The sequence below is a fragment of the Gouania willdenowi genome, chromosome 21, assembly GCF_900634775.1.
Source record: "Gouania willdenowi chromosome 21, fGouWil2.1, whole genome shotgun sequence".
Lineage (NCBI taxonomy): Eukaryota > Metazoa > Chordata > Actinopteri > Blenniiformes > Gobiesocidae > Gouania > Gouania willdenowi.
Window position 1 is genome coordinate 37,811,358 of NC_041064.1, and position 21,554 is coordinate 37,832,911.

The following is a 21,554-nucleotide window of genomic DNA, read 5'->3' on the forward strand; positions in this document are numbered from 1 at the left end:
GTTAACCCTAACTGAACCTTGAAGTATAACAGAATGATGAGCAGGGATTTGAATTGGATCTTTTTCAACTGTTCTCACTGTTCCAATAATTCCATCTGAATTTTGGCGATGTCTTAGCTCAAGCGTGTTAAGTAGTACTTTATAACCATATTGTTGGGGTTTGTAATTATCACAGAGTTGCTCAAACAAAACATCTAGTGTGTTTGTCAGTATCAAAACAGGAGAAGGCGTTTCAAAGTAAACATCTGGCACAATAAGAGCTAAGGTAGCTATTTCCACTTCCTTCCCTACTAAATCAGCTGGGAATTTTACCATTAACTCAACATAACCTAAGTAAGGAACCGATTGTCCTGCTGCCCCTTCAATCTCAAGAAGATCATTTAAAGGTTTGACAGGTTGACTTGAAAGGTGGAGATTATAAAAAGAAACTGGGATAGTAGTGACTTGAGACCCTGTATCCAAAAGACAGTGGCAGTCAATGCCGGCTATATTAACTGCAGCAGTACATTTGGGACCTACAAGACCTTTGGGTATTACGGCAGGTGTAGTTTGGAGAGTCATCTCTTTAAGGTTAACCTTTTGTTTACCCGAGATGTTCTTAGGACATTTTATGTTTGTGCCAGTCCCTGTTTGTCCTGCAACAGGAACTGATTTTAGTTTAAATGCCTTTTAACTGCTGGGGGTTTAAGGGGTAATTTCTGACATCTTTCATTGAATTTTTTCCTTTTTTCTGCCACTAACGCAGGATTCGGTGCACTTACGCACTGGGGTTTGATATGGCCATCCTCTCCACAGCGGTAACAGTAACCGGGTTTTGGGAGAAGATTCTCTGCTGGGGTTGATCTCCGAGGAACAGACTGTGGTACAGATTTTGGATTTTGTTGAGTTAAGGTTGCCAATTGGTTTTGTAGTTCAGCCATTTGTTTGGTTAAAGTAGTTATTACAGCATACAGCCCAGATTCATTATGATAACTAGCAGATTGAATATTCGTCAACACCTTTTGTCTAGGGATGCCCAGATGTTGCTTCATTCGTTGTGTCTTTGCTTCATTACGACTTTCTTCAGTTCGTAAGAGTAGTAATAGTTCTGAAAATGATGGGGGATTGGATTTTCTTTGCTTTAGCTGTAGATCTGCAATCAATGAATTGTCCCAACAGCTCCTACAAAACTGATTGAGGAGAAGTCTATCCACATCTTTAGAGAGTACAGCCCCACGTTTTACAGCTAGGTTTAGAGAAACATTGAGTCGTTGAAGGAATGCTGAAGGTTTCTCACCGGGATCTTGAAAAGTGTCCATAAACTTTGCATAAACCTCATCTCCATCCTGAACTGCGCCATAAGCAGAATCGAGTTGCTGTAGGTAGATATCAGGTGATGTATCCGGACTTAGATGCTTGACCACATCCGCCGCTGGTGGAAGTAGACTGTCAAGAATTTTTCTGGATCGTTGAAGGTCTGAAATTGCAGGATCTTTCATGATTAATTCAACAGTAGTGCGCCAGGTGTCATAATCTGCTTCATGTGGGGGACGGGGTGTTTTTCCTGAAAATACTCTAAGTCGTTGTGATGTGAGCATATGCAGTGAAGTTTCTTCATCTTTAACAATGTGTTCCACTACATACCGCTGCACTTCAGGTGGATTTAGTTGAATGGGTGTGAATCGGTTGGGCTTGGTTTTCGTTGCTGATGGTGGTAATGGGGTGGCGTCAGATGTATGCTCAGGTGAAGCCTTTGATGCCAGGATGCTCAGTCGTCCGGACTGATTCACTGATTTCGGGCATCATTTCTTGGAGTACTTCAGCAAAGCTTTTACCACTCAACTTAGCTAGATGTTTCAATTCTGCTAAGTAGGACTGAGTTTTTTCTTTGCCTAAGGTTTGAGAATACAAACTAGAAAGTGAAGAAACTACAAAAGTATTTTGTTTCCCTTCCACACTATAGGTGTACGGCAAAATCTTTTGCAACTCCACAAGCGCATCACCGGATTGAAATTCAATGACTACATTTTGATCATATTCGGATGACGGCTCAATTATTGACAGGATTCTATTAATGGATCCGTATTGTTTGATAAAATCAATAACCTCTTCACCATTTTCTGCTTCTGTTTCTGCAATACCACTGATCACAACAGCATTTGGTATCTTAACACCAAGTTTATCAAAAACATCCATTATTGATTTATGTAACAAACTTAATTTACATTAAACAAACTTAATTTACATTAAACAAACTTAATTTTCTGCACATCAAACCAACTCCTAGCTAGCTCACCATAATATGTAGCCAATTGTACATTTACTGTTGGTTAATAAATTTTTTCTCTGAGATTAGTTTCTAGGTTCAAGTGTGAGTTGGGAATGATTACTAAGATGTGCAGAGAATAGACAGACAATTTGTTGTTTATAGAAAATAAGTACCATGGATTTATTATATTACAGAAAATAATAATAAACAAAAGTGGTCTCAAAACAGACTAGAGTTCACCCGCTGGGATTTAGCTCAGTTCATAAGGCGTCACAGCCTGGGGAAAAAAATAGTTCCACTCAAACGAAAAATGAAGTTGATCCTACCACCCTGGTAGGACTGAAGTTCGTTGGGTTGGTCCACTGGAAGAGAACTTAATTAAATAAAGTTGATCCTACCACCCTGGTAGGATTGAAGTTTGTGCGTTCCTGGTAAGAGGATCGGTGCGGTTGTCCTACCGCTCTGGTAGACATGCAGTTCACCGTCCACTACGTCATCTCCGTGGGTAGCTCACCATCTTTAGATCCATGGGGGGGTTTAAAAAACCTGGCCTATACAAAATAAGCCACATTTAATAAAAGGTTTTCTTTCGTCTCTGTGCACAGTCAAAGCCCATAGGTGCATCAATCATTAAGGTACACCATATAATTTAAGAAACATTTAAATGTAAATTATGAGCAATCAATGCAGCGCTTATCATTAACTTGCAATAAAATACATTCATATTAAAATGTTTCATACTTCAAACTATATATAAATCAGAAGCAGAAGAGGAGGAAAAGTTTGTCACGACGACGCTGTAGCGATTACGTCTCCGTAAGCACTCACCGATGCAGTCTGAGTCGCCTATACAAAGTCCTCCGTTCTGCTGCCGATCGCTCCTTTTGTCAGGTGCAAGGCACAACCGCTGGTCTGCACAGTTAGTAAAATGCTGTCTGCTGAGCACCGGGTGCGCGTGCTACCGTTCAATTGCTGCGGTTTCAGCTGCTGCTTGATCGTTTCCCGTATTCAAGCCTTCTCCTCCCGTATCTCATGCTTCCTGTTTATACTAGGATACTGGTCTGTGATTGGCTGGCGTGTGTGCGTGTGGATGAGTGACGTCAGTGCAGTCTATTAGTGCGGTGAAATAATATTGTATATAAATAACTGAAGAGTAGATGTTATAATAAATTTACTTCTGCTAAATATAATATAATTAAATAATATAAATATAATACATTTCTTTATGACGTGGGTTACATCTACACGACATATTTTAGCTGAACTGATGATTAAATCATACTAGCATTTGTTGGTCAGGTTAATATATTGGTTTAAAAAAATCTAATGACTATAAAGATATAACAATGCCAGTTTGAACAGTATGAACAGTCACGGGAATGTCAGACTGTGTGTACTGGGTGCATGTGTACTGCACAGCTGTGTCTATGGGAGCGCACCACAGCGCTGAAACACCATGAACAACAACCCAACTACAGTAAACTCTCTATAATGAAACCACAGGTACATTCAATATGCCACAGCACTACACCCTATATATATATATATATATATATATATATATATATATATATATATATATATATATATATATATATATATATATTTTTTTTTTAAGCCAACATGCAGGAGAAAACTCACGTGTGCCAAATATATGTATGTAGATGTAAAATCACATGTTTTCTCTCTGGCAAAGTTCTGAAGAAATTTGCAATTTTTCCCATGATTTTCCCATTCATGTTCAGATAAAGGCTGTCCATCGAGTTCCCCTGACGTCACACATCATTTGGTCGTATCCCAAACAGTGTGAGTCCAGTACGCTCCAAAGCAATGGCCTGGTACATCACCACGCATCAAGAAACTGCTCCAAAACATTCCCACGCATTAAACAGGTGCACGTACCTTATCCACAAACTTATGAAACCCAAATCAACAACACAATGTGCCAGTTAGCAAAACAGCGCAGTTTAGCTAAAGTTTAATGCTGCAGCAGAGCATTTCCTAGATGTGATGTCATGTGACCTCGGTGTCGCTATGGATACGTGCAGCTTTGAGACACCATTATGCTGCTTTCCTGTTTGTACCTCTCTTAGGACATTCCTGATAATAGTGATGATGAGCGATTATGAATATCCATTTTAAATATGAACCGCCACCTTAACGTGGTGGAGGGGTTTGAGTACCCGAATGATCCTGGGAGCTATGTTGTCGGGGGCTTTATGGCCCTGGTAGGGTCTCCCAAGGCAAACAGGTCCCAGGTGACGGGTCCGACTAAGAGCGGTTCAATAGCCATATATGAAAGATAAAAATCAAAGGCAGTTCACGTCGCCCGGATTGGCGCTACCGGGGCCCCACCTTGGAGCCAGGCCCGGGGTTGGGGCTCGAGTGCGAGCGCCTGGTGGCCGGGGTTTTGCCCACGGGCCCCGGCCGGGCAAATCCCGAAAGGACGACGTGGGCCCGCCCTCCCGTAGGCCCACCACCCGCAGGAGGGATCATATGAGGCCGGTGCAGTGTGGATCGGGCAGTCGTCCAGGGCGGGGGCCTTGGCGATCTGATCCCCGGCTACAGAAGCTAGCGTTAGGGACGTGGAATGTCACCTCTCTGGCGGGGAAGGAGCCTGAGCTTGTGTGCGAGGTGGAGAAGTTCGGACTAGATATAGTCGGTCTCACCTCGACACATAACAAGGGCTCTGGAACCAGCCTTCTCGACAGGGGTTGGACTCTCTTCTACTCTGGAGTCGCCAATGGTGAGAGGCGCCGGGCCGGGGTGGCTATACTTCTTGCCCCCCGACTTAGTGCCTGTACGTTGGAGTTTACCCCGGTAGACGAGAGGGTAGCCTCCCTCCGCCTTCGGGTGGGGGGACGGATCATGACTGTTGTTTGTGCCTATGGGCCAAACAGCAGCTTGGAGTATCCACCCTTCTTGGATTCCTTAGAGGGAGTACTGGAGAGTGCTCCTTCTGGGGATTCCCTCGTTCTGCTGGGGGACTTCAACGCTCACGTTGGCAGCGACAGTGAGACCCGGAGGGGCGTGATTGGGAGGAACGGCCCCCCTGATCGGAACCCGAGCGGTGTTTTGTTGTTGGACTTCTGTGCTCACCACAGATTGTCCATAACAAACACCATGTTCAAGCATAAGGGTGTCCATATGTGCACTTGGCACCAGTACACCCTAGGCCGCAGTTCGATGATCGACTTCGTAGTCGTGTCATCGGACTTGCGGCCGCATGTCTTGGACACTCGGGTAAAGAGAGGGGCGGAGCTGTCAACTGATCACCACCTGGTGGTGAGTTGGCTCCGATGGCTGGGGAGGATGCCGGTTAGACCTGGCAGACCCAAACGTATAGTGAGGGTCTGCTGGGAACGCCTGGCAGAGTCTCCCGTCAGAAGGAGCTTCAACTCCCACCTCCGGGAAAACTTCAACCATGTCTCGGAGGAGGCGGGGGACATTGAGTCCGAGTGGGCCATGTTCCGTGCCTCTGTTGCTGAGGCGGCTGATCGGTGCTGTGGCCGCAAGGTAGTCGGTGCCTGTCGTGGCGGCAATACCCGAACCCGTTGGTGGACACCGGGGGTGAGGGATGCCGTCAAGCTGAAGAAGGAGTCCTGCCGGGCCTTTTTGGCCTGTGGGATTCCGGAGGCAACAGACAGGTACCGACGGGACAAGCGGAGTGCAGCCACGGCGGTCGCCGAGGCAAAAGCCCGGACATGGGAGGAGTTTGGTGAGGCCATGGAGAACGACTTCCGGACGGCTTTGAAGAGATTCTGAACCACTATCCGGCGTCTCAGGAGGGGGAAGCAGTGCACCGTCAACACTATGTATGGTGCGGATGGTGCGCTGCTGACCTCGACTCGAGACGTTGTGGATCGGTGGGGGGAATACTTTGAAGACCTCCTCAATCCCACCGACACGCCTTCCAATCAGGAAGCAGGGCCCAGGGACCCGAGAGTGGGCTCTCCTATCTCTGGGGCTGAGGTTACCGAGGTGGTTAAAAAGCTCCTCGGTGGCAGGGCTCCGGGGGTGGATGAGATCCGCCCGGAGTTCCTCAAGGCCCTGGATGTTGTGGGGCTGTCATGGCTGACACGACTCTGCAACATTGCGTGGACATCGGGGGCAGTGCCTCTGGATTGGCAGACCGGGGTGGTGGTCCCCCTTTTTAAGAAGGGGGACCGGAGGGTGTGTTCCAATTACAGAGGGATCACACTCCTCAGCCTCCCCGGTAAGGTCTATTCAGGGGTACTGGAGATGAGGGTTCGCCGGATAGTTGAACCTCGGATTCAGGAGGAGCAATGTGGTTTTCGTCCTGGCCGTGGAACTGTGGACCAGCTCTACACCCTCAGCAGGGTCCTTGAGGGGTCATGGGAATTTGCCCAACCAGTCCACATGTGTTTTGTGGACCTGGAAATGGGGGATTCCTGTTGGGGGTCCTCCGGGAGTATGGGGTATCGAACCTCCTGATAGGAGCTGTTCGTTCCCTGTATGACCGGAGTCAGAGTCTGGTCCGCATTGCCGGCAGTAAGTCGAAATCGTTTTCGGTGAGGGTTGGACTCCGCCAGGGCTGCCCTTTGTCACCGATTCTGTTCATAACTTTTATGGACAGAATTTCTAGGCGCAGTCAGGGCTTTGAGGGGGTCCGGTTTGGGGGCCTCAGTATTGCATCACTGCTTTTTGCAGATGATGTGGTCCTGTTGGCTCCAACATACCGTGACCTTCAACTCTCACTGGATCGGTTCGCAGCCGAGTGTGAAGCGGCCGGAATGAGAATCAGCACCTCCAATCCGAGTCCATGGTTCTCGACCGGAAAAAGGTGGAGTGCCTTCTCCGGGTTGGAGATGAGATTCTGCCCCAGGTGGAGGAGTTCAAGTACCTCGGGGTCTTGTTCACGAGTGAGGGAAGGATGGAGCGAGAGATCGACAGGCGGATTGGTGCGGCGTCTGCAGTGATGCAGAGTCTGCACCAGTCCGTCATTGTGAAAAGGGAGCTGAGCCAAAAAGCGAAGCTCTCGATTTACAGGTCGGTCTACGTTTCAACCCTCACCTATGGTCATGAACTTTGGGTCATGACCGAAAGAACAAGATCACGGGTACAAGCGGCCGAAATGAGTTTCCTCCGTAGGGTGGCTGGGCTCTCCCTTAGAGATAGGGTGAGAAGCTCAGTCATTCCGGAGGGGCTCAAAGTAGAGTCGCTGCTCCTCCGCATCGAGAAGAGCCAGATGAGGTGGCTCGGGCACCTAATTAGGATGCCCCCTGAACGCCTCCCTAGTGAGGCGTTCAGGGCACGTCCCTCCGGAAGGAGGCCCCGGAAGAACGTCTCGGGGTCCCCCCGGAAGAGCTGGAGGAAGTGGCCGGGGAGAGGGAAGTCTGGGCCTCCCTACTGGGGATGCTGCCCCTGCGACCCGGAAATGGCTAAGCGGGAGAAGATGGATGGATGGATGGATGGCATTTTAAATATGTGTATAAAGAAATTATCATAATAAATATATATATATATATATATATATTAAATGCATTAGATGTAATTAAAGAATGGTTTAAACTTATTGGGAGAAATTTGTTATTCATTTTTGTTTATAAATTCTACTTATTGTTATGTCCATAAACCTCACACTGTGTTTGTTACAATAGGACAATTTTTGAAAATGTGACTTTTTTTAAATAGGATTTCTACACATCTAATGCTGAAGTCTGTGACCTTATTATTTTCTGAGATAATTGGAGTCAAAAGTGCTCGTCGAGTCTAAAATGTACATTTTTTCATAAACTTCTGAACTTTAGGAGCTAATTTCTCATTAACTGCAGGGAGTCTGCATGTGGAACTTTTTGTGGAAGAAGTTTAAGTATTATACTTGGTTATTAAAATATTTCCTGAAACAAAAGTTAATTTCTAGGCACTTTCTGAGTTCAGCCGACGGCCTGTATCTGCTGATTCACATGTGATTGAAGTTTGAGAATCAGTTTCATTATTTTACAGTGAAATCTATTTTCTATCTGTTTGATTTATACCAATTATATGGTTTAGTTTGTGTTCAAATGGAGGTTAATATTCTATGTTAAAAAGGTTAGAAATAACAGGATTAGAGGAGTTATACTGGTGACCTTTAGAAGGGAATCTATCTTAATATTCTAGTTAAACTTATTATAATCTCCTCCTATAATATTATATGATATTAGCTGATGGAAATTTAATAAGACAATCCTTAATATCTGAATTATTCCTTCTTGTCTTTGAAAACGAGATGTTGCATCTCCAGGACTTTTCCATGAATAATTTCAATTTAATATCCTCTATTATTATTATTATTATTATTATTATTATTATTATTATTATTATTATTATTATTATTATTATTATTATTATTATATTTTTGGTTAGAGGCATAATATTAAAGAAAATTATGGAATTCACCAATATTAACCACATTAACTAGCCAGTGCCCATTATTAGTTTTCTAGGCCAGAAATGATACGTCAGCAGATGTATTATTATTATTATTATTATTATTATTATTATTTAGTCACCCCATTGATTATCTAGTGATATTGGTGAGTTTCTTGTAAGAAAATTACAAAAAACTGTTGATTTTCTCTTAATATCTGTTAAGGCTCTGACACAGAGAGTTCTGTCCACCATATGTTACCAGAACCTCAGCTTTAAAAGACTTACAGTCTGCTGATATCTGTCAGAAAAAGTCCAACTGTTTCTAAAAGCTATAATATTGTTCTCTATATACGAGCATTTACAGCAGCCATGTTTAATGTGATATGACAACATAGTGTTATTTATTCAGTGGTTTGAGAACGTTTATAGTTTGTTCTGCAGTATTTTCACATTCTTTAACTACTCCCACATTTTTATGTAAATATGCTGATATTCAATAACATCCAAGCAATAATTTTATTATTATTTAAGTCATGAAATGATACAATGTTAAATAAGTGAAAATATGTTTTAAATTACTCTTGCAAAGTATTTCAAGAAGAAATTTTGTTAATTTTCCTGAAACTTCATTAAATTATTTTTTAAAAACTATTGTCATGGTATTTTACGTATGAAGAATGTAGTTCATAGAGTGGACGTGTCTGTAACTCTTGAAAAATAAATATATTTTCAACCTTTTCATGACCTACTGAGAATACAAACAGTAACAAAACAAACAAACCATAACTTCATAATTCATGTATCAGAGGTCAGAGGCTAAAATATGAAAACTATGACATTTTTCTGCTTAATTTCTTCACATTTTTAAGGATTCTTCCACATGTGCCCTAACCCTTATTGCATTGTTCAGCTGAGCATCCTCATCGTCAGTCATTGAATTACTCTTTAAAAAGTAATCGATTACTCTTTTTCAGTTTTTCTGTTATGTATTAATCATTATTAGACTATGAACCGTTGCTCAGGCATCAACGGTATGATTTCTATTACATGTTTCCCTGTTAACAACATTCAGATACCTTTCAAAGTACATTAATTCACTTTTTTAAAAATATAATTCCTTTACCATTAGACACAGAAAGGAACATTCTCACTGAATAACCATTTGATTTCAAGAAAAATAACGTTCACTTTCCCAACTTTTCAGTATTAGCATGTTTCATTTTATTTATTCAAGTATTTATTTTCAAATATTTGCTCTAAAACATTATGCACATGATTACTAGTATTTTAAGGTCAATAGATCAAATCGTTGTTGGCTAATAAATTATTTTGAGAGTATTTTTTGATTAAAATGATGTGGTAACAGGGTTAAACAGTTGCACTAGTTTTGCTCATTATGTAAATGATGTGTTAAATAAAAGCTCAATATCACATAAATGTAATATGACATTCACAGCACACACACCAGGCCATTATGTTCAAAGAGGGAAAACTCAGCAAACTCTTCCTTTCTCCACTGCTGTGAGCCACTAAATAAACACAGATCTATATAACAAGAGTCTACGTGAAACTACAGGCTGAGCTGAATCCACTGATATACAGGTCAGATATGTTACGTACCAAAACAACGCCACAGAATCAGAAAATACACAACGGAAAAGTCAGCAATGATGACAAATGATGTCTTATCTTTGTTGTTTCTTATCAAAAGTTGCTCCAATGTGCATAAAACTCCATATTTTGATAAATACAAATTGTGTAGTCGTGCGTAAAATGGCCGGTCCCTTCTTTATCCAGCTCTGATTGGCCAGGGCTAAAGCCACTCCCATATTGTTATATATGATATCACCATTATCTACAGACTCTAAGCTTTCCAACTCTGTGTCAATCATTCTGATTGGTCAAAGCATTGCTCAATAACATCCATGCGTTTCTGGCTGTGTGCAATTCTCCTCCTGTACTTAAGTCAGTCGCTGCGCGTCTTCATCCCAGTTACGCACTGTGGGTGGAGCCTCCCTGAAACATTAAGAGTGGACCCACAATTAGCATTACGCGTGGCACTGCAGAAACCTGAATAAAAATGTTTATTTTTAGCCAAAATGCAACATCTAGTGAACCAACACAAGACTAATAATGATAGGAATCAATTTGACATATTACAGTTACACACTTGTTTATAAACTTGTGCAAAACTTTGGCACAGTTGTGGCAAAGTGGGGTTCTGCCTTAACTTTTTTGTATACAAACATGTTTATCTTTGACCTAATGTTTATTATCAAAAGGTACAACAGATGGAATTTAGCCTATAGCTATAATCTGACATATTTACAATTGTTGAATGTTTATTGATATGTACTGTCCCTACTTAAATAAAAAGAATAAATAAAAAATAAATAAAATATCATTAAACTTGCTGCAGTTGATGTCCATACATTGGTTCAATTATTTTTGCTTTTATAGCCTTCGTTAATGAAAATTAGTTTTTTTTTTTTTTGGGCGGACAACATGTTTCTGTATTTAAAACATGATTTATTATCACTCAGTGTCATATATTTCCAACATGTCACATCATCTGTAACCACTAAAGGTCCTACTTCAATCTGAACAAAATGAGCAATGTAATCACGATATTCTTGAACAAAAACTTCAAAATTACGGAATAAAGTACAACGCCTTAAAATGGATTAAAAGCTATATGACAAATAGGAAACAATATGTTGACTTTGAAGAATACACATCAAAATGCCAAACTATACAATGTGGTGTTCCACAGGGTTCAATTTTAGGGCCAAAACTGTTCATTTTATACATAAACGACATTTTCAAAGTCTCAAATTGCCTCAAACTAACGTTGTTTGCAGATGACACAACCATTCTATGCTCAGGTAAAGACATTAAAACTCTAGTAGAGTCAACAAATGAGGAACTATTAAAAATTCAAACTTGGTTAGATGTAAATAAACTAGCCCTAAACGTCAGTAAAACAAAATTCATTAATTTCGAAAAGAGAAATAAAATGGTAGATATAAGACTGAAAATAAACATGGAAATAATCGAACAAGTAAAAGAATATAGAGTACTAGGAGTGTGGATGGACGATAAGCTGACCTGGAAAAAACATATACAAATAGTTAAAAACAAAGTTGCCAAAAGCAGTTACATCCTATGGAAGCTTCAACAAATCCTACATACCAAATCACTTAAAACAATCTATTCTTCACTCATAGCATCGCACTTAAATTACTGCTCCGAAATATGGGGTAATAACTACAAAACGTATCTTGAACCACTATTTAAACAACAAAAAAAAGCTATAAGAATTTTACATAAAGCACCACACAACACACACACAAACGATTTATTTGAGAAGGCAAAATACCTAAAACTGCAAGAAATAATACACTACAACACACAAATACACGCATTTAGGGCTTCATCTAAAAAAACTACCACATCGAATACAAAAACGTTTCACATACAATCAAAATCCCTATGAATTCAGACATAATAATGTGTTTAGACCAAACAGGGTCATATCAAACGTTGGCAAACATAGTACTGTGTATAGAGCCATGAACCTCTGGAACAGCCTTGACGCAGAGACACAACAGTCAGATAATCTGAAACAATTTAAGGACAAAACGAGGAGTACATTTTTACACACATACAGATCTCAAGTCAACTCTCCATTGAACGCTACAGCCCGAGGAAATACGGAAGAAAAAGATTGTGAGGAGGAGTAACAACAGGAACAATGACTGCAGACGAGAACACATCACAAAAAAAAAAAAAAAAAAAAAGGGAAGAAACGAGGTTGGATGTAAAATTATCTGTGTTCAAATTAGGGGACGGATCTGGATAAGCATAATGCTTTTTTTCGTCGCCCTTTCCGGCATGAAAAAGGACAAAAAAAAGGACAAAAAAAAAACAAAAAAACAATGATGTGATTTTGCTCTGAATGTCAAATGAATTTCTGTGAATGCAACCATGTCGGAAATGAACTGAATAAATAAATAAATAAATAAATAGGTCTTGTAGAAACTTAGAGAAACCTTATTTGTTATGAGTTTATGAATTTTGGCTGAGGCTTAACGAGGTCAAAACATATTTTCAACCAATATTTTCTCCAAGTTTATTTAGATTTGGTGTCAGGATAAGTACAAGTTACTCATTAAATAATTGATTTAACAATTTGTACATGGATTTTGGAAACGTGTTACTATAAAACAATTCTATTAAAGCCATAATCTTCCAGAATAAGTTAACACAAAAACCTCGTACATTAGTTTCCTGAATGTTGACACTTGAACCTGTTGGGTCGTTGTTGTTACTCTTATGGTTTGGACATAGGACAAGGACATGGACATGCATTTGTTTTATATTTATTACATAAAACATAAAACTGTTAGTATTTAACCATCAGGAGGTTCTCCATCAGTGATTATTGATGGTGTTAATATGACATTCTACAGGTCAGTGATAGTAATCTAACCCTGTTTTTCTAATGACTAATATATGAGTGTAGTTGTTAGTGAACCAGTGCCAGGGTTACATTATGGTTCCATTCCTCCAGCTGTGGACTGAACACTTAGTGGCAGAGTTGACAAGTTAAAACGGTTCACGGTTCCTTAGCGTTAGCGTTTTCTTACCCTGGCACTTTCCACGCTGCGCTAATGCTTTTATTAGCTTTGACTGAAGGGTTGCACAAAGAAAGCCATTAAACTATGCCTTTAAGAGTTCTAGAAAGAATTGTTTCCATGTGAGTAGGAGTATCATGTACTCAGTTACTCCGTCTAAAAAGTGCACAGCCTTTAGAATGGGTCTGGACGCTGGCCAATCACAATAGTTGGACTGATTATTTTCCAAAGATTAGCAGTAGAAAGTAATGACTCTAGTGTATTCCAGCTCTTTCTTTTTTTAATCAGTGAGGAAAGAAGCACAATCAGTGGTATCAGTGCAGCCACCCTTCCTCTCTGAGCCTAAAAAACAAACAACTACTGCTTATTTGTGTAGAATCTGAAGCTGTGCCTGGTTTATTTTATCTGACTGAGTGAAATTCCAGTATCAGTCCAAGTGTCTGTGGGACGTCTGGCCTCCTTTTCCCACTCAGCAGATGGTGAGAAGTGGATACGATGGTGTGAATGTACAGCCAGGGAAGGATCTACCAAACTATTCCACTGATTTCAGCTTTTCTGCCTTCCCAGTGTGACCTTATGGACGTCACCTGACTCTAACATTAAATGTCAGAATGTTAGAGGCTTGGAAAACAGAAGTAAATAGTAGATAATACAGATAGTGTGAATGAAACCACAACAGCTGATAATAAGTCAAACCAAATGTCTGCAAACATTCACTAATAAACAGTAATCAATAATAATATCAGGAGATATTTAAAGTAATGGATTCGTACTCACATTACTGTGATTGAGTTGCTTTTATGGGTACTTGTACTTACATTACATTTCTACAACCAACCATTACTGAGTAAATTATACATATTTTTTTGTTTTTAAAATAATCAACGGAAAATGTGAAACTACAAAAAATCAAATGACCAGATTACTGTCAAATAATTCATATGTCGTTCCATTTCTGATCAACACACAGTCACTTTCTATGGTTCAGGTTGTAGTTTTCTACCTATTAGTCAGTGTCTGTATATATAATATATAAGTATGTATAGCTATAATAAAGTGGGAGGTTCAGTAGCGTTGTCATGGATGGTTAAATGAGGTTGTGTTTGAAGGTGGGACGTCAGGGACATTTAGGTTTATTATGAAATATGTAGAGCGATAATTATTGTTTTTTCATACATTTTTGCTTTTAGCAAAAACACTGTAGGGAGTTGAACCCCATCTATTCCCATTCCAGTGTGTTGTCAGTCTGATCCTGATCTGCAGAGATAACACACACACACACACACACACACACACACACACACACATGCACACGCACACGCATGTCACATTGCCTGATGTTTTTGTTCTCTTTGTACAAATGGCTTTCGGCATGTTAAACATCCACAGGTAGGTAAATATAAAATAAAAAACTACAGGATTCAGGATTTACAAATGAAAATTATGTTTAGTTGAGAGTTGAAGAATTTGTCTACTGTCTTTGATGTGTAACTTTGCTTTGATGTGTAACTTTGCTTTGATGTCTAACTTTGCTTTTAAGAGATAGGACTATTAGAACATAGGGATGACATCATTACTGTGGAGGTAGGACTAATGTTGTTCTAATGTTATAACTGATGACATCATCACTGAGTCGATCAATTCGCGTTGCACACCCTTGAACCAAGCAGCAGCCATGTTGAAACTGTCAGCCCAATAATCAATAAGTTTTCAATACAAATCCATATTAGGTTTATCTGACTCTTCTGATTGTTTTTATGCATCAAAATAATACAATATTAATATCAACAATGGTGTTTTCAGGTTAAATCAACAGTAGTTGAACATGTAAACATCTCCGTCTGTGATGAAGCCAAAGTGTTTCACACACTGGACCCAAAGGTGGTTCCATCCATTTCTCCTCCATAGTAAGGTTTGATGATTGATTTCACCTCTATAGACCTATGGGAAAAAATAGGTTTGGAACCAGAGCACTGATAATCATGTACAAAGACACCGATGATTCTGAATCTGACATTAGTTTGTCGTAATGACATCATTTTAGCGCAGAAATCCAAGATGGCCCCCAAATATGTAAGGCAGCGACAATACCCGAGCAATTAGTGCCAGATACTGTATCCGTCTCTGCAGGATCTAAACTCCAACAATCTGTGGTTGTGTGACCAATTTTTGTGTAATTGAAAGACATTTTGTTTATTATACATTTTGAAATTGCAGGAGTTTGGAAAAATTCAGTTTTTTCACTATTTACGATTAAAAATGGCTGCCATCGTGTGATTTAAATATTGGAAAATTGTGATCGGATTTTCATGAAATTTATTTGGAAGGACTGAAATATTTGAATTAGTTTGTAACTTATACAATTGATTCATGTGATTTTTATTTTTTCTTGTCGACCATCTCGGATGCTCTAAAGGGCCGGATTTGGCCCCCGGGCCTTGACTTTGACACATGGTTTCCATAGCTGTCATTTGAGCCTCAGTTGCAGCATGATTGTAGTTTCTATTTTAAACACATGTTGACTATGTTGAGGTCAACCTTTAAACTCTCGTCTCTTGTTAAAATGGAGCTTGTTTTACAAACCTTTGCAGAAGCTCATTGATTGGCTGAGCTCTGTAAACAATACACTGTGATTGGTTCGCTGATTGCACCACTGTCAACGTCTGATCTAATGTTGGGTTAAAGCACAAACACATATTTACACACAGAAAGATGAGCCTCTACAGGTTATTATAAGCGTTTAGATTCTAGTGAAATGTGTCGTCTCTAAGTGTTAAATCTCTTGGATGTGTTGGATGTGTTGGATGTGTTGGATGTGTTGGATGTGTTGGATGTGTCCAGTGTCTAGACTTCAGGGTCAGAGGTTGAGAAGCTTCTCATCTCTTTGTTTCAAACGACTAAAGAATGTTCCACGCTTCATAAGACGTTTAAACTCAGACTCTATATGAGTTCAGAGAGGAAAAAAAAATAAGTTTATTTGGAGAGTAGAGCTAATAATGCCCTTTACAACCATATATATATATACAGTATACACTATATATATTTATATTTAGTGTATACTGTGAGTGTTGGTGCTGACCTTCAGTCTGTATAAATGTAAAAGAGAAACTAAAGTTGTGATGGATGTTTTTTAAGCTGTGAATGTTTTCTCACTTTCCTTCTCATTGTCTCGTGGGTGTTGATGATTGACACATGGATCTCACTCTGTACGGAGGGCGAATAAAAGCAGCCAAAACAAACCCCGACATCCACGGTTCGTTCTTTTATTTTTTATATATAGTTTAAGGTTATTTCTACAGATGGAAACAGATGAGAGAATGTAACACAGCTGCTGCTTCACTGGTTCATTTTATTCTCCACAGTTTATCATTTATTCCATCAGAAAAATCATATTAATGCTATTACATTAATATACTTTACAGGGAGATGTAAGGTTTTCTTTTTGGCTTCACAGCATGATGTAACTATTACTCTGTTAATTTAGAACATTAATGTCTGAAGGATCCAACCTAAGGAGGACCTTTTTCCTCTTCTGTTTGTTTTTTTAATGTTTTATGGTCTGACGTTCATATCTAAGCTTTACATTCTGAAAACATCAATGAATGGGTTAATATTAGTGGTAGGACGTAATTAAGTTAATGTAGTTAATTAAAAACTTTGTAATTACAGTTTCATTTGTCACTCATGGGCTTATTCATTTTGGCTCTGAACTCTGTCAACTGTCTGCTGCACTAGCTGCTACATGTTTAGCATTGAGGTGCTAGCCGCTACATGTTTAGCATTGAGGTGCTAGCTGCTACATGTTTAGCATTGAGGTGCTAGCTGCTACATGTTTAGCATTGAGGTGCTAGCCGCTACATGTTTAGCATTGAGGTGCTAGCTGCTCCATGTTTAGCATTGAGGTGCTAGCTGCTACATGTTTAGCATTGAGGTGCTAGGTGCTTCATGGTTAGCACTGAGGTGCAAGCTGCTTCATGGTTAGCATTGAGGTGCTAGCTGCTACATGTTTAGCATTGAGGTGCTAGCTGCTACATGTTTAGCATTGAGGTGCTAGCTGCTCCATATTTAGCATTGAGGTGCTAGCTGCTACATGTTTAGCATTGAGGTGCTAGGTGCTTCATGGTTAGCATTGAGGTGCAAGCTGCTTCATGGTTAGCATTGCGCTGTTAGCTGAGACTGGGCTTATAGTTTTCCATCCAATGTTTTTATTTAAACTAAAATTAACGCCCACAAAGCACAGCAATGACTTCTCCACTGGTTCTCCTGTTTCTTGTGTTGTGGCCTGTGCATCAATATTATTGGTTTACCGGGAACTCATGAAATGACAAACGTTCCGTGATTAACTCATTCACTGCCAGCCATTTTAGAGCATTTTGACTGATTTTTAAAGACCCACAGAATATTTTGTACTAAGACAATCTGAAATTTGACACCAGATACTGAGTGTTTTGTTTTTAGCTTGTTTAATTTTATATATATATATATATTTATAATCATCAGATGAATACAGGCAAGTTTCACACAAATCACCATTTTCTGACAAAAAGAGAAAAAAGCCTTTTTCTGAAATATCCTGTCAGTGACGTTGAAACTATTTTTTTTTTTTTGCTTTAATGACATCTCAACATTGGTTTCCTTCTATAAAACAACAAAAACATCACTGGGACCAGGCTTTTGATGGAAAATGTATTATTATTTTGTTATCTGGGTCAGAGTTGAATGGATTCCTTGCTGTTTTTTTGGCCTTGCTTCAAGTCTCCGCCCTCCTTTCCTCACTCGCCTTTTCCTCCTCCGCCCGGACACGCAGAGTCGACCCCGGTTTGTTTCCTCTCAATAGTCCAGTTAGTTCCACACAGGTCGAGTGTGCGCTGTGGTCACACGCCATTTTCTGCTTCGTCCCTGTTTGTCCCTCCCCATCGATGGTAATTACAGCTAACCTCTCATCCAAAGGTGCTCTGCTGCCCCCTACATGCCTCCAGTTGGTCACTGCACCATGGTACAAGCCTGATATTCACAGGAAAACTCTGTCACACTGTCTCCTAGCAACCCCAGCTGAAAAACACAATTAACACATATATGCATCAATGGCAGTGAGTGACTTAACTGTGTTATTTTTTTCTGCATTATTTTTTTGTAATTAATCAATTGCAATTAATTTGATGAAGTCCCAGCACTAATTAATATCTGTTCAAACAGACCATGAAAACAAATATCAGTATAAATGATTCAGTTATTTATGTGTTACCGTGTAACAGTTTCAATTTTGTAATTTTGTAGTGTGAATTAAATGAAACACTTCCCTGTAATTCATTGTAACTGTAAATTAAATTAAATTAAATTAAAGTCTTAAGATAAAAATGGTGTTTAAATTGTCCTGTAACAACAGTAAAAACAAAATGACAATGCTTATTTTCTTTTGCCACATTTAAGTTTCAAAAGCTTTAATCTTTTGTTTTTTTCTGCTCCACAATAAATAAAACTACTTGAAGCATCATTTTTAAACCCAACCCTCAACGTTTCCTTCATTCAACTCGTCTCAGTGTTCAGTGGTTGATTTCATTGTACGTTCACGGTGGTGTGAAAACAAACCCTGAGGATTGGGAAGTTTCCTGACTCTAATTCTGATTTACGTGTTTCTGGCACAACATTAGCGTAGCCCCCATTAGCGTTGCCAACATTAGCGTAGCCGCCACGCTGTGAGCGGCCCTTTAAAGCAACAACGTGACATTTGAAAGGGTTTTTGCTCATCCCAGCTGGATATCTGTGCAGAACTTGGTGAAAAACAGCCGACGTCAAAGATCCAGAGAATATTTTGGGAGTGAGAGAAAGAGCAGCAGCAGCAGGTTCCCAGCGCCATCGTAACAACTGTGAAAAACCTCCATTCCTCCTGGCTTTTCACAGCGTTACTGACCCGACGACCCGCTGGTGCTGCTCGCCGCTCAGTCTCACAGGACCCAGGGTGGTCAAACTCAATGCCTGACTTATGGCTATGATGCCATTTTAGTGACATGTGCACAGCAATCCTCTTTAAAGACCTCCTCCATCAGCTCCTCCAGCCTCAGCCGCTACTTCTCATTCTTTTCTTCATTTCTTTGATTAAATCTAATCAGGGTGACAAGGCTCACCTTTCTCTGCTTTATGCCTCTCTTTCTTTCTCCTTCTCTCTGTGTCCATGGGGAGCAAAGCGAGGTCGACCTGTAGCTCTACATTAGTGCGGTGCCCCCCCCCCCACTGTGACATTCATGTGGTATTACATGGGCTGGATTTGCAGAAAAGAGTTGAAAAGATGAGTTTCAGAAGCAGAAGGAACGTTCTTTCATATGTTTCAGTCCTGCTGTGGATTTAATTGGAGCCGACGGGATGAGATTCCATTAAGTTCAAGTCCCTGAGTGTGAACTGATGATGTGTCAGTGAACAGCGCCCCCGCAGGTCACATCTAGTAGTGTTTGTGTCTGTCCCAGGGTAATAATAATACTGGGTTAAAGTGACGTGTCCCACTTACTGATGTTTATTTATGGTTCATTTATACACTTTTTTATACACATTTAGATACACATTTATATATATATATATATATATATATATATATATATATATATATATACACCAATAACAAATAAATCACCACGTTAAGTCATAATTATGAGAGAGAAAATCATAATTATAAGATAGAATGTCATAATTTTGATAGTAAAGTCATAATTTGAAGATAATTATAAGAAATAAGTTCATTAGAAAGAAAGTGATAATAATGGGATGAAAAGTCATATTTATGAGAGTATTAAAAAGAAAGTCATTTTTTTAGAAAGAAAGTCATTTTAGAAAGTCATAATTATGAGATAAAATGATAATTATAATAAAGAAACTAATGATTATGAGTTAGTAAAGTCATCATTTTAAGAAAGTTATAATTATGACATAGAAAGTCATAATTATGGGATGAAAAGTTATTATTATGAGATATTATTAGAAATAATGTCATTTTTTAGAAAGAAAGTCAAAATCATTTAAAAGTCATAATTATGAGAAAGAAAATCCCAATTATGTGATAAAATTATATGATAGAAAGTCATTATTATGAGATGAAAAGTCATAATTGTTATGATTACTATCTTATAATCATGAGTTGCATTGATGATTTTATATTTTTTTATTATTGGTGGAAACATGATTCCATTATATTCAGATTTGAACCAATTGTAGTTTGACTGTTTTTCCTCTTTTGATTTGTAATAAACATTAATATTTTTATTTATTAATTGTTATACTTATATTAGAATTAAATGTTTGTTAACTGTAAATGTGATAAAACGAGGCCCAGCGTGTTTAAAACGTATTAATTCATAGATTGTCTCAGGCTTCAAACGCTGACAGAAATATTCAATGTGAGCTTTTAAAAGGATTTATTAATTATTAATAAGGTTAGTGGGGATTCTTCATCTGCTCTCAGGCTTTAGAAATAAAAGAAACAGATGGAAAAAGTTCAAGAAAACACACACACACACACACACGAAGTAACTAATGTGTGGGAATAAAAGCAGCTAAAAATACAGTTGTAGAAATGTTTTTAAAATACTTCCATTTGTCTGATTGAGTGAATCTATTATTAATTATTATAGACGTATGAAATGTAAACACACACACAGTGAAGCTGGTTTTAAAAGCAAATGGAAGTCAAATAAAGAAACGCAGCTTTTTCCAAATGTTTTTATTTGAATCTGTGAGTGTTTTATTTTGAAGGCCAGTCTTAAAGAAACATATACAATATTTAGCTGTTGTTGCTCTTTCCATTTGTGTCACTTTGTCTTGTTTTATTGCTTTTCTGAAAGCTTTTTACTCTAAATCTTTAAACATAGTGACTTTATTTTTACATGGATCTGTTTTGTCACAAAAACAACGAGTTTAGTTTTAAGTCATATTTAAAACGACCTAAAAATAAAGCATCATAAAAACATGTTAATATTAATATCTGAACACAAACATGTGTTTCTTTAATAAATAATAATTATTACTGTGAGTATCTGCAGCTCAATCAATCCTGTCTTAATAAACAGACCACTACATACCAGGGGTTCTCAACCATGGGGCCAGGACCCCATTTGGGGCCGCGAGACACTGGGAGGGGTTCGTCAGATTTAAAACCAATTTCACCACCTTTTTCACATTTTTTGTAACTTTGAAGCATTTTATTTGTGATGACATAAATACATGTTTTTTATTGGTGAATTATGTTCGTTGGACTTGACAATCTCAGGTTTGTGGATTATATTTTTATTATTATTAACTGTTATTTT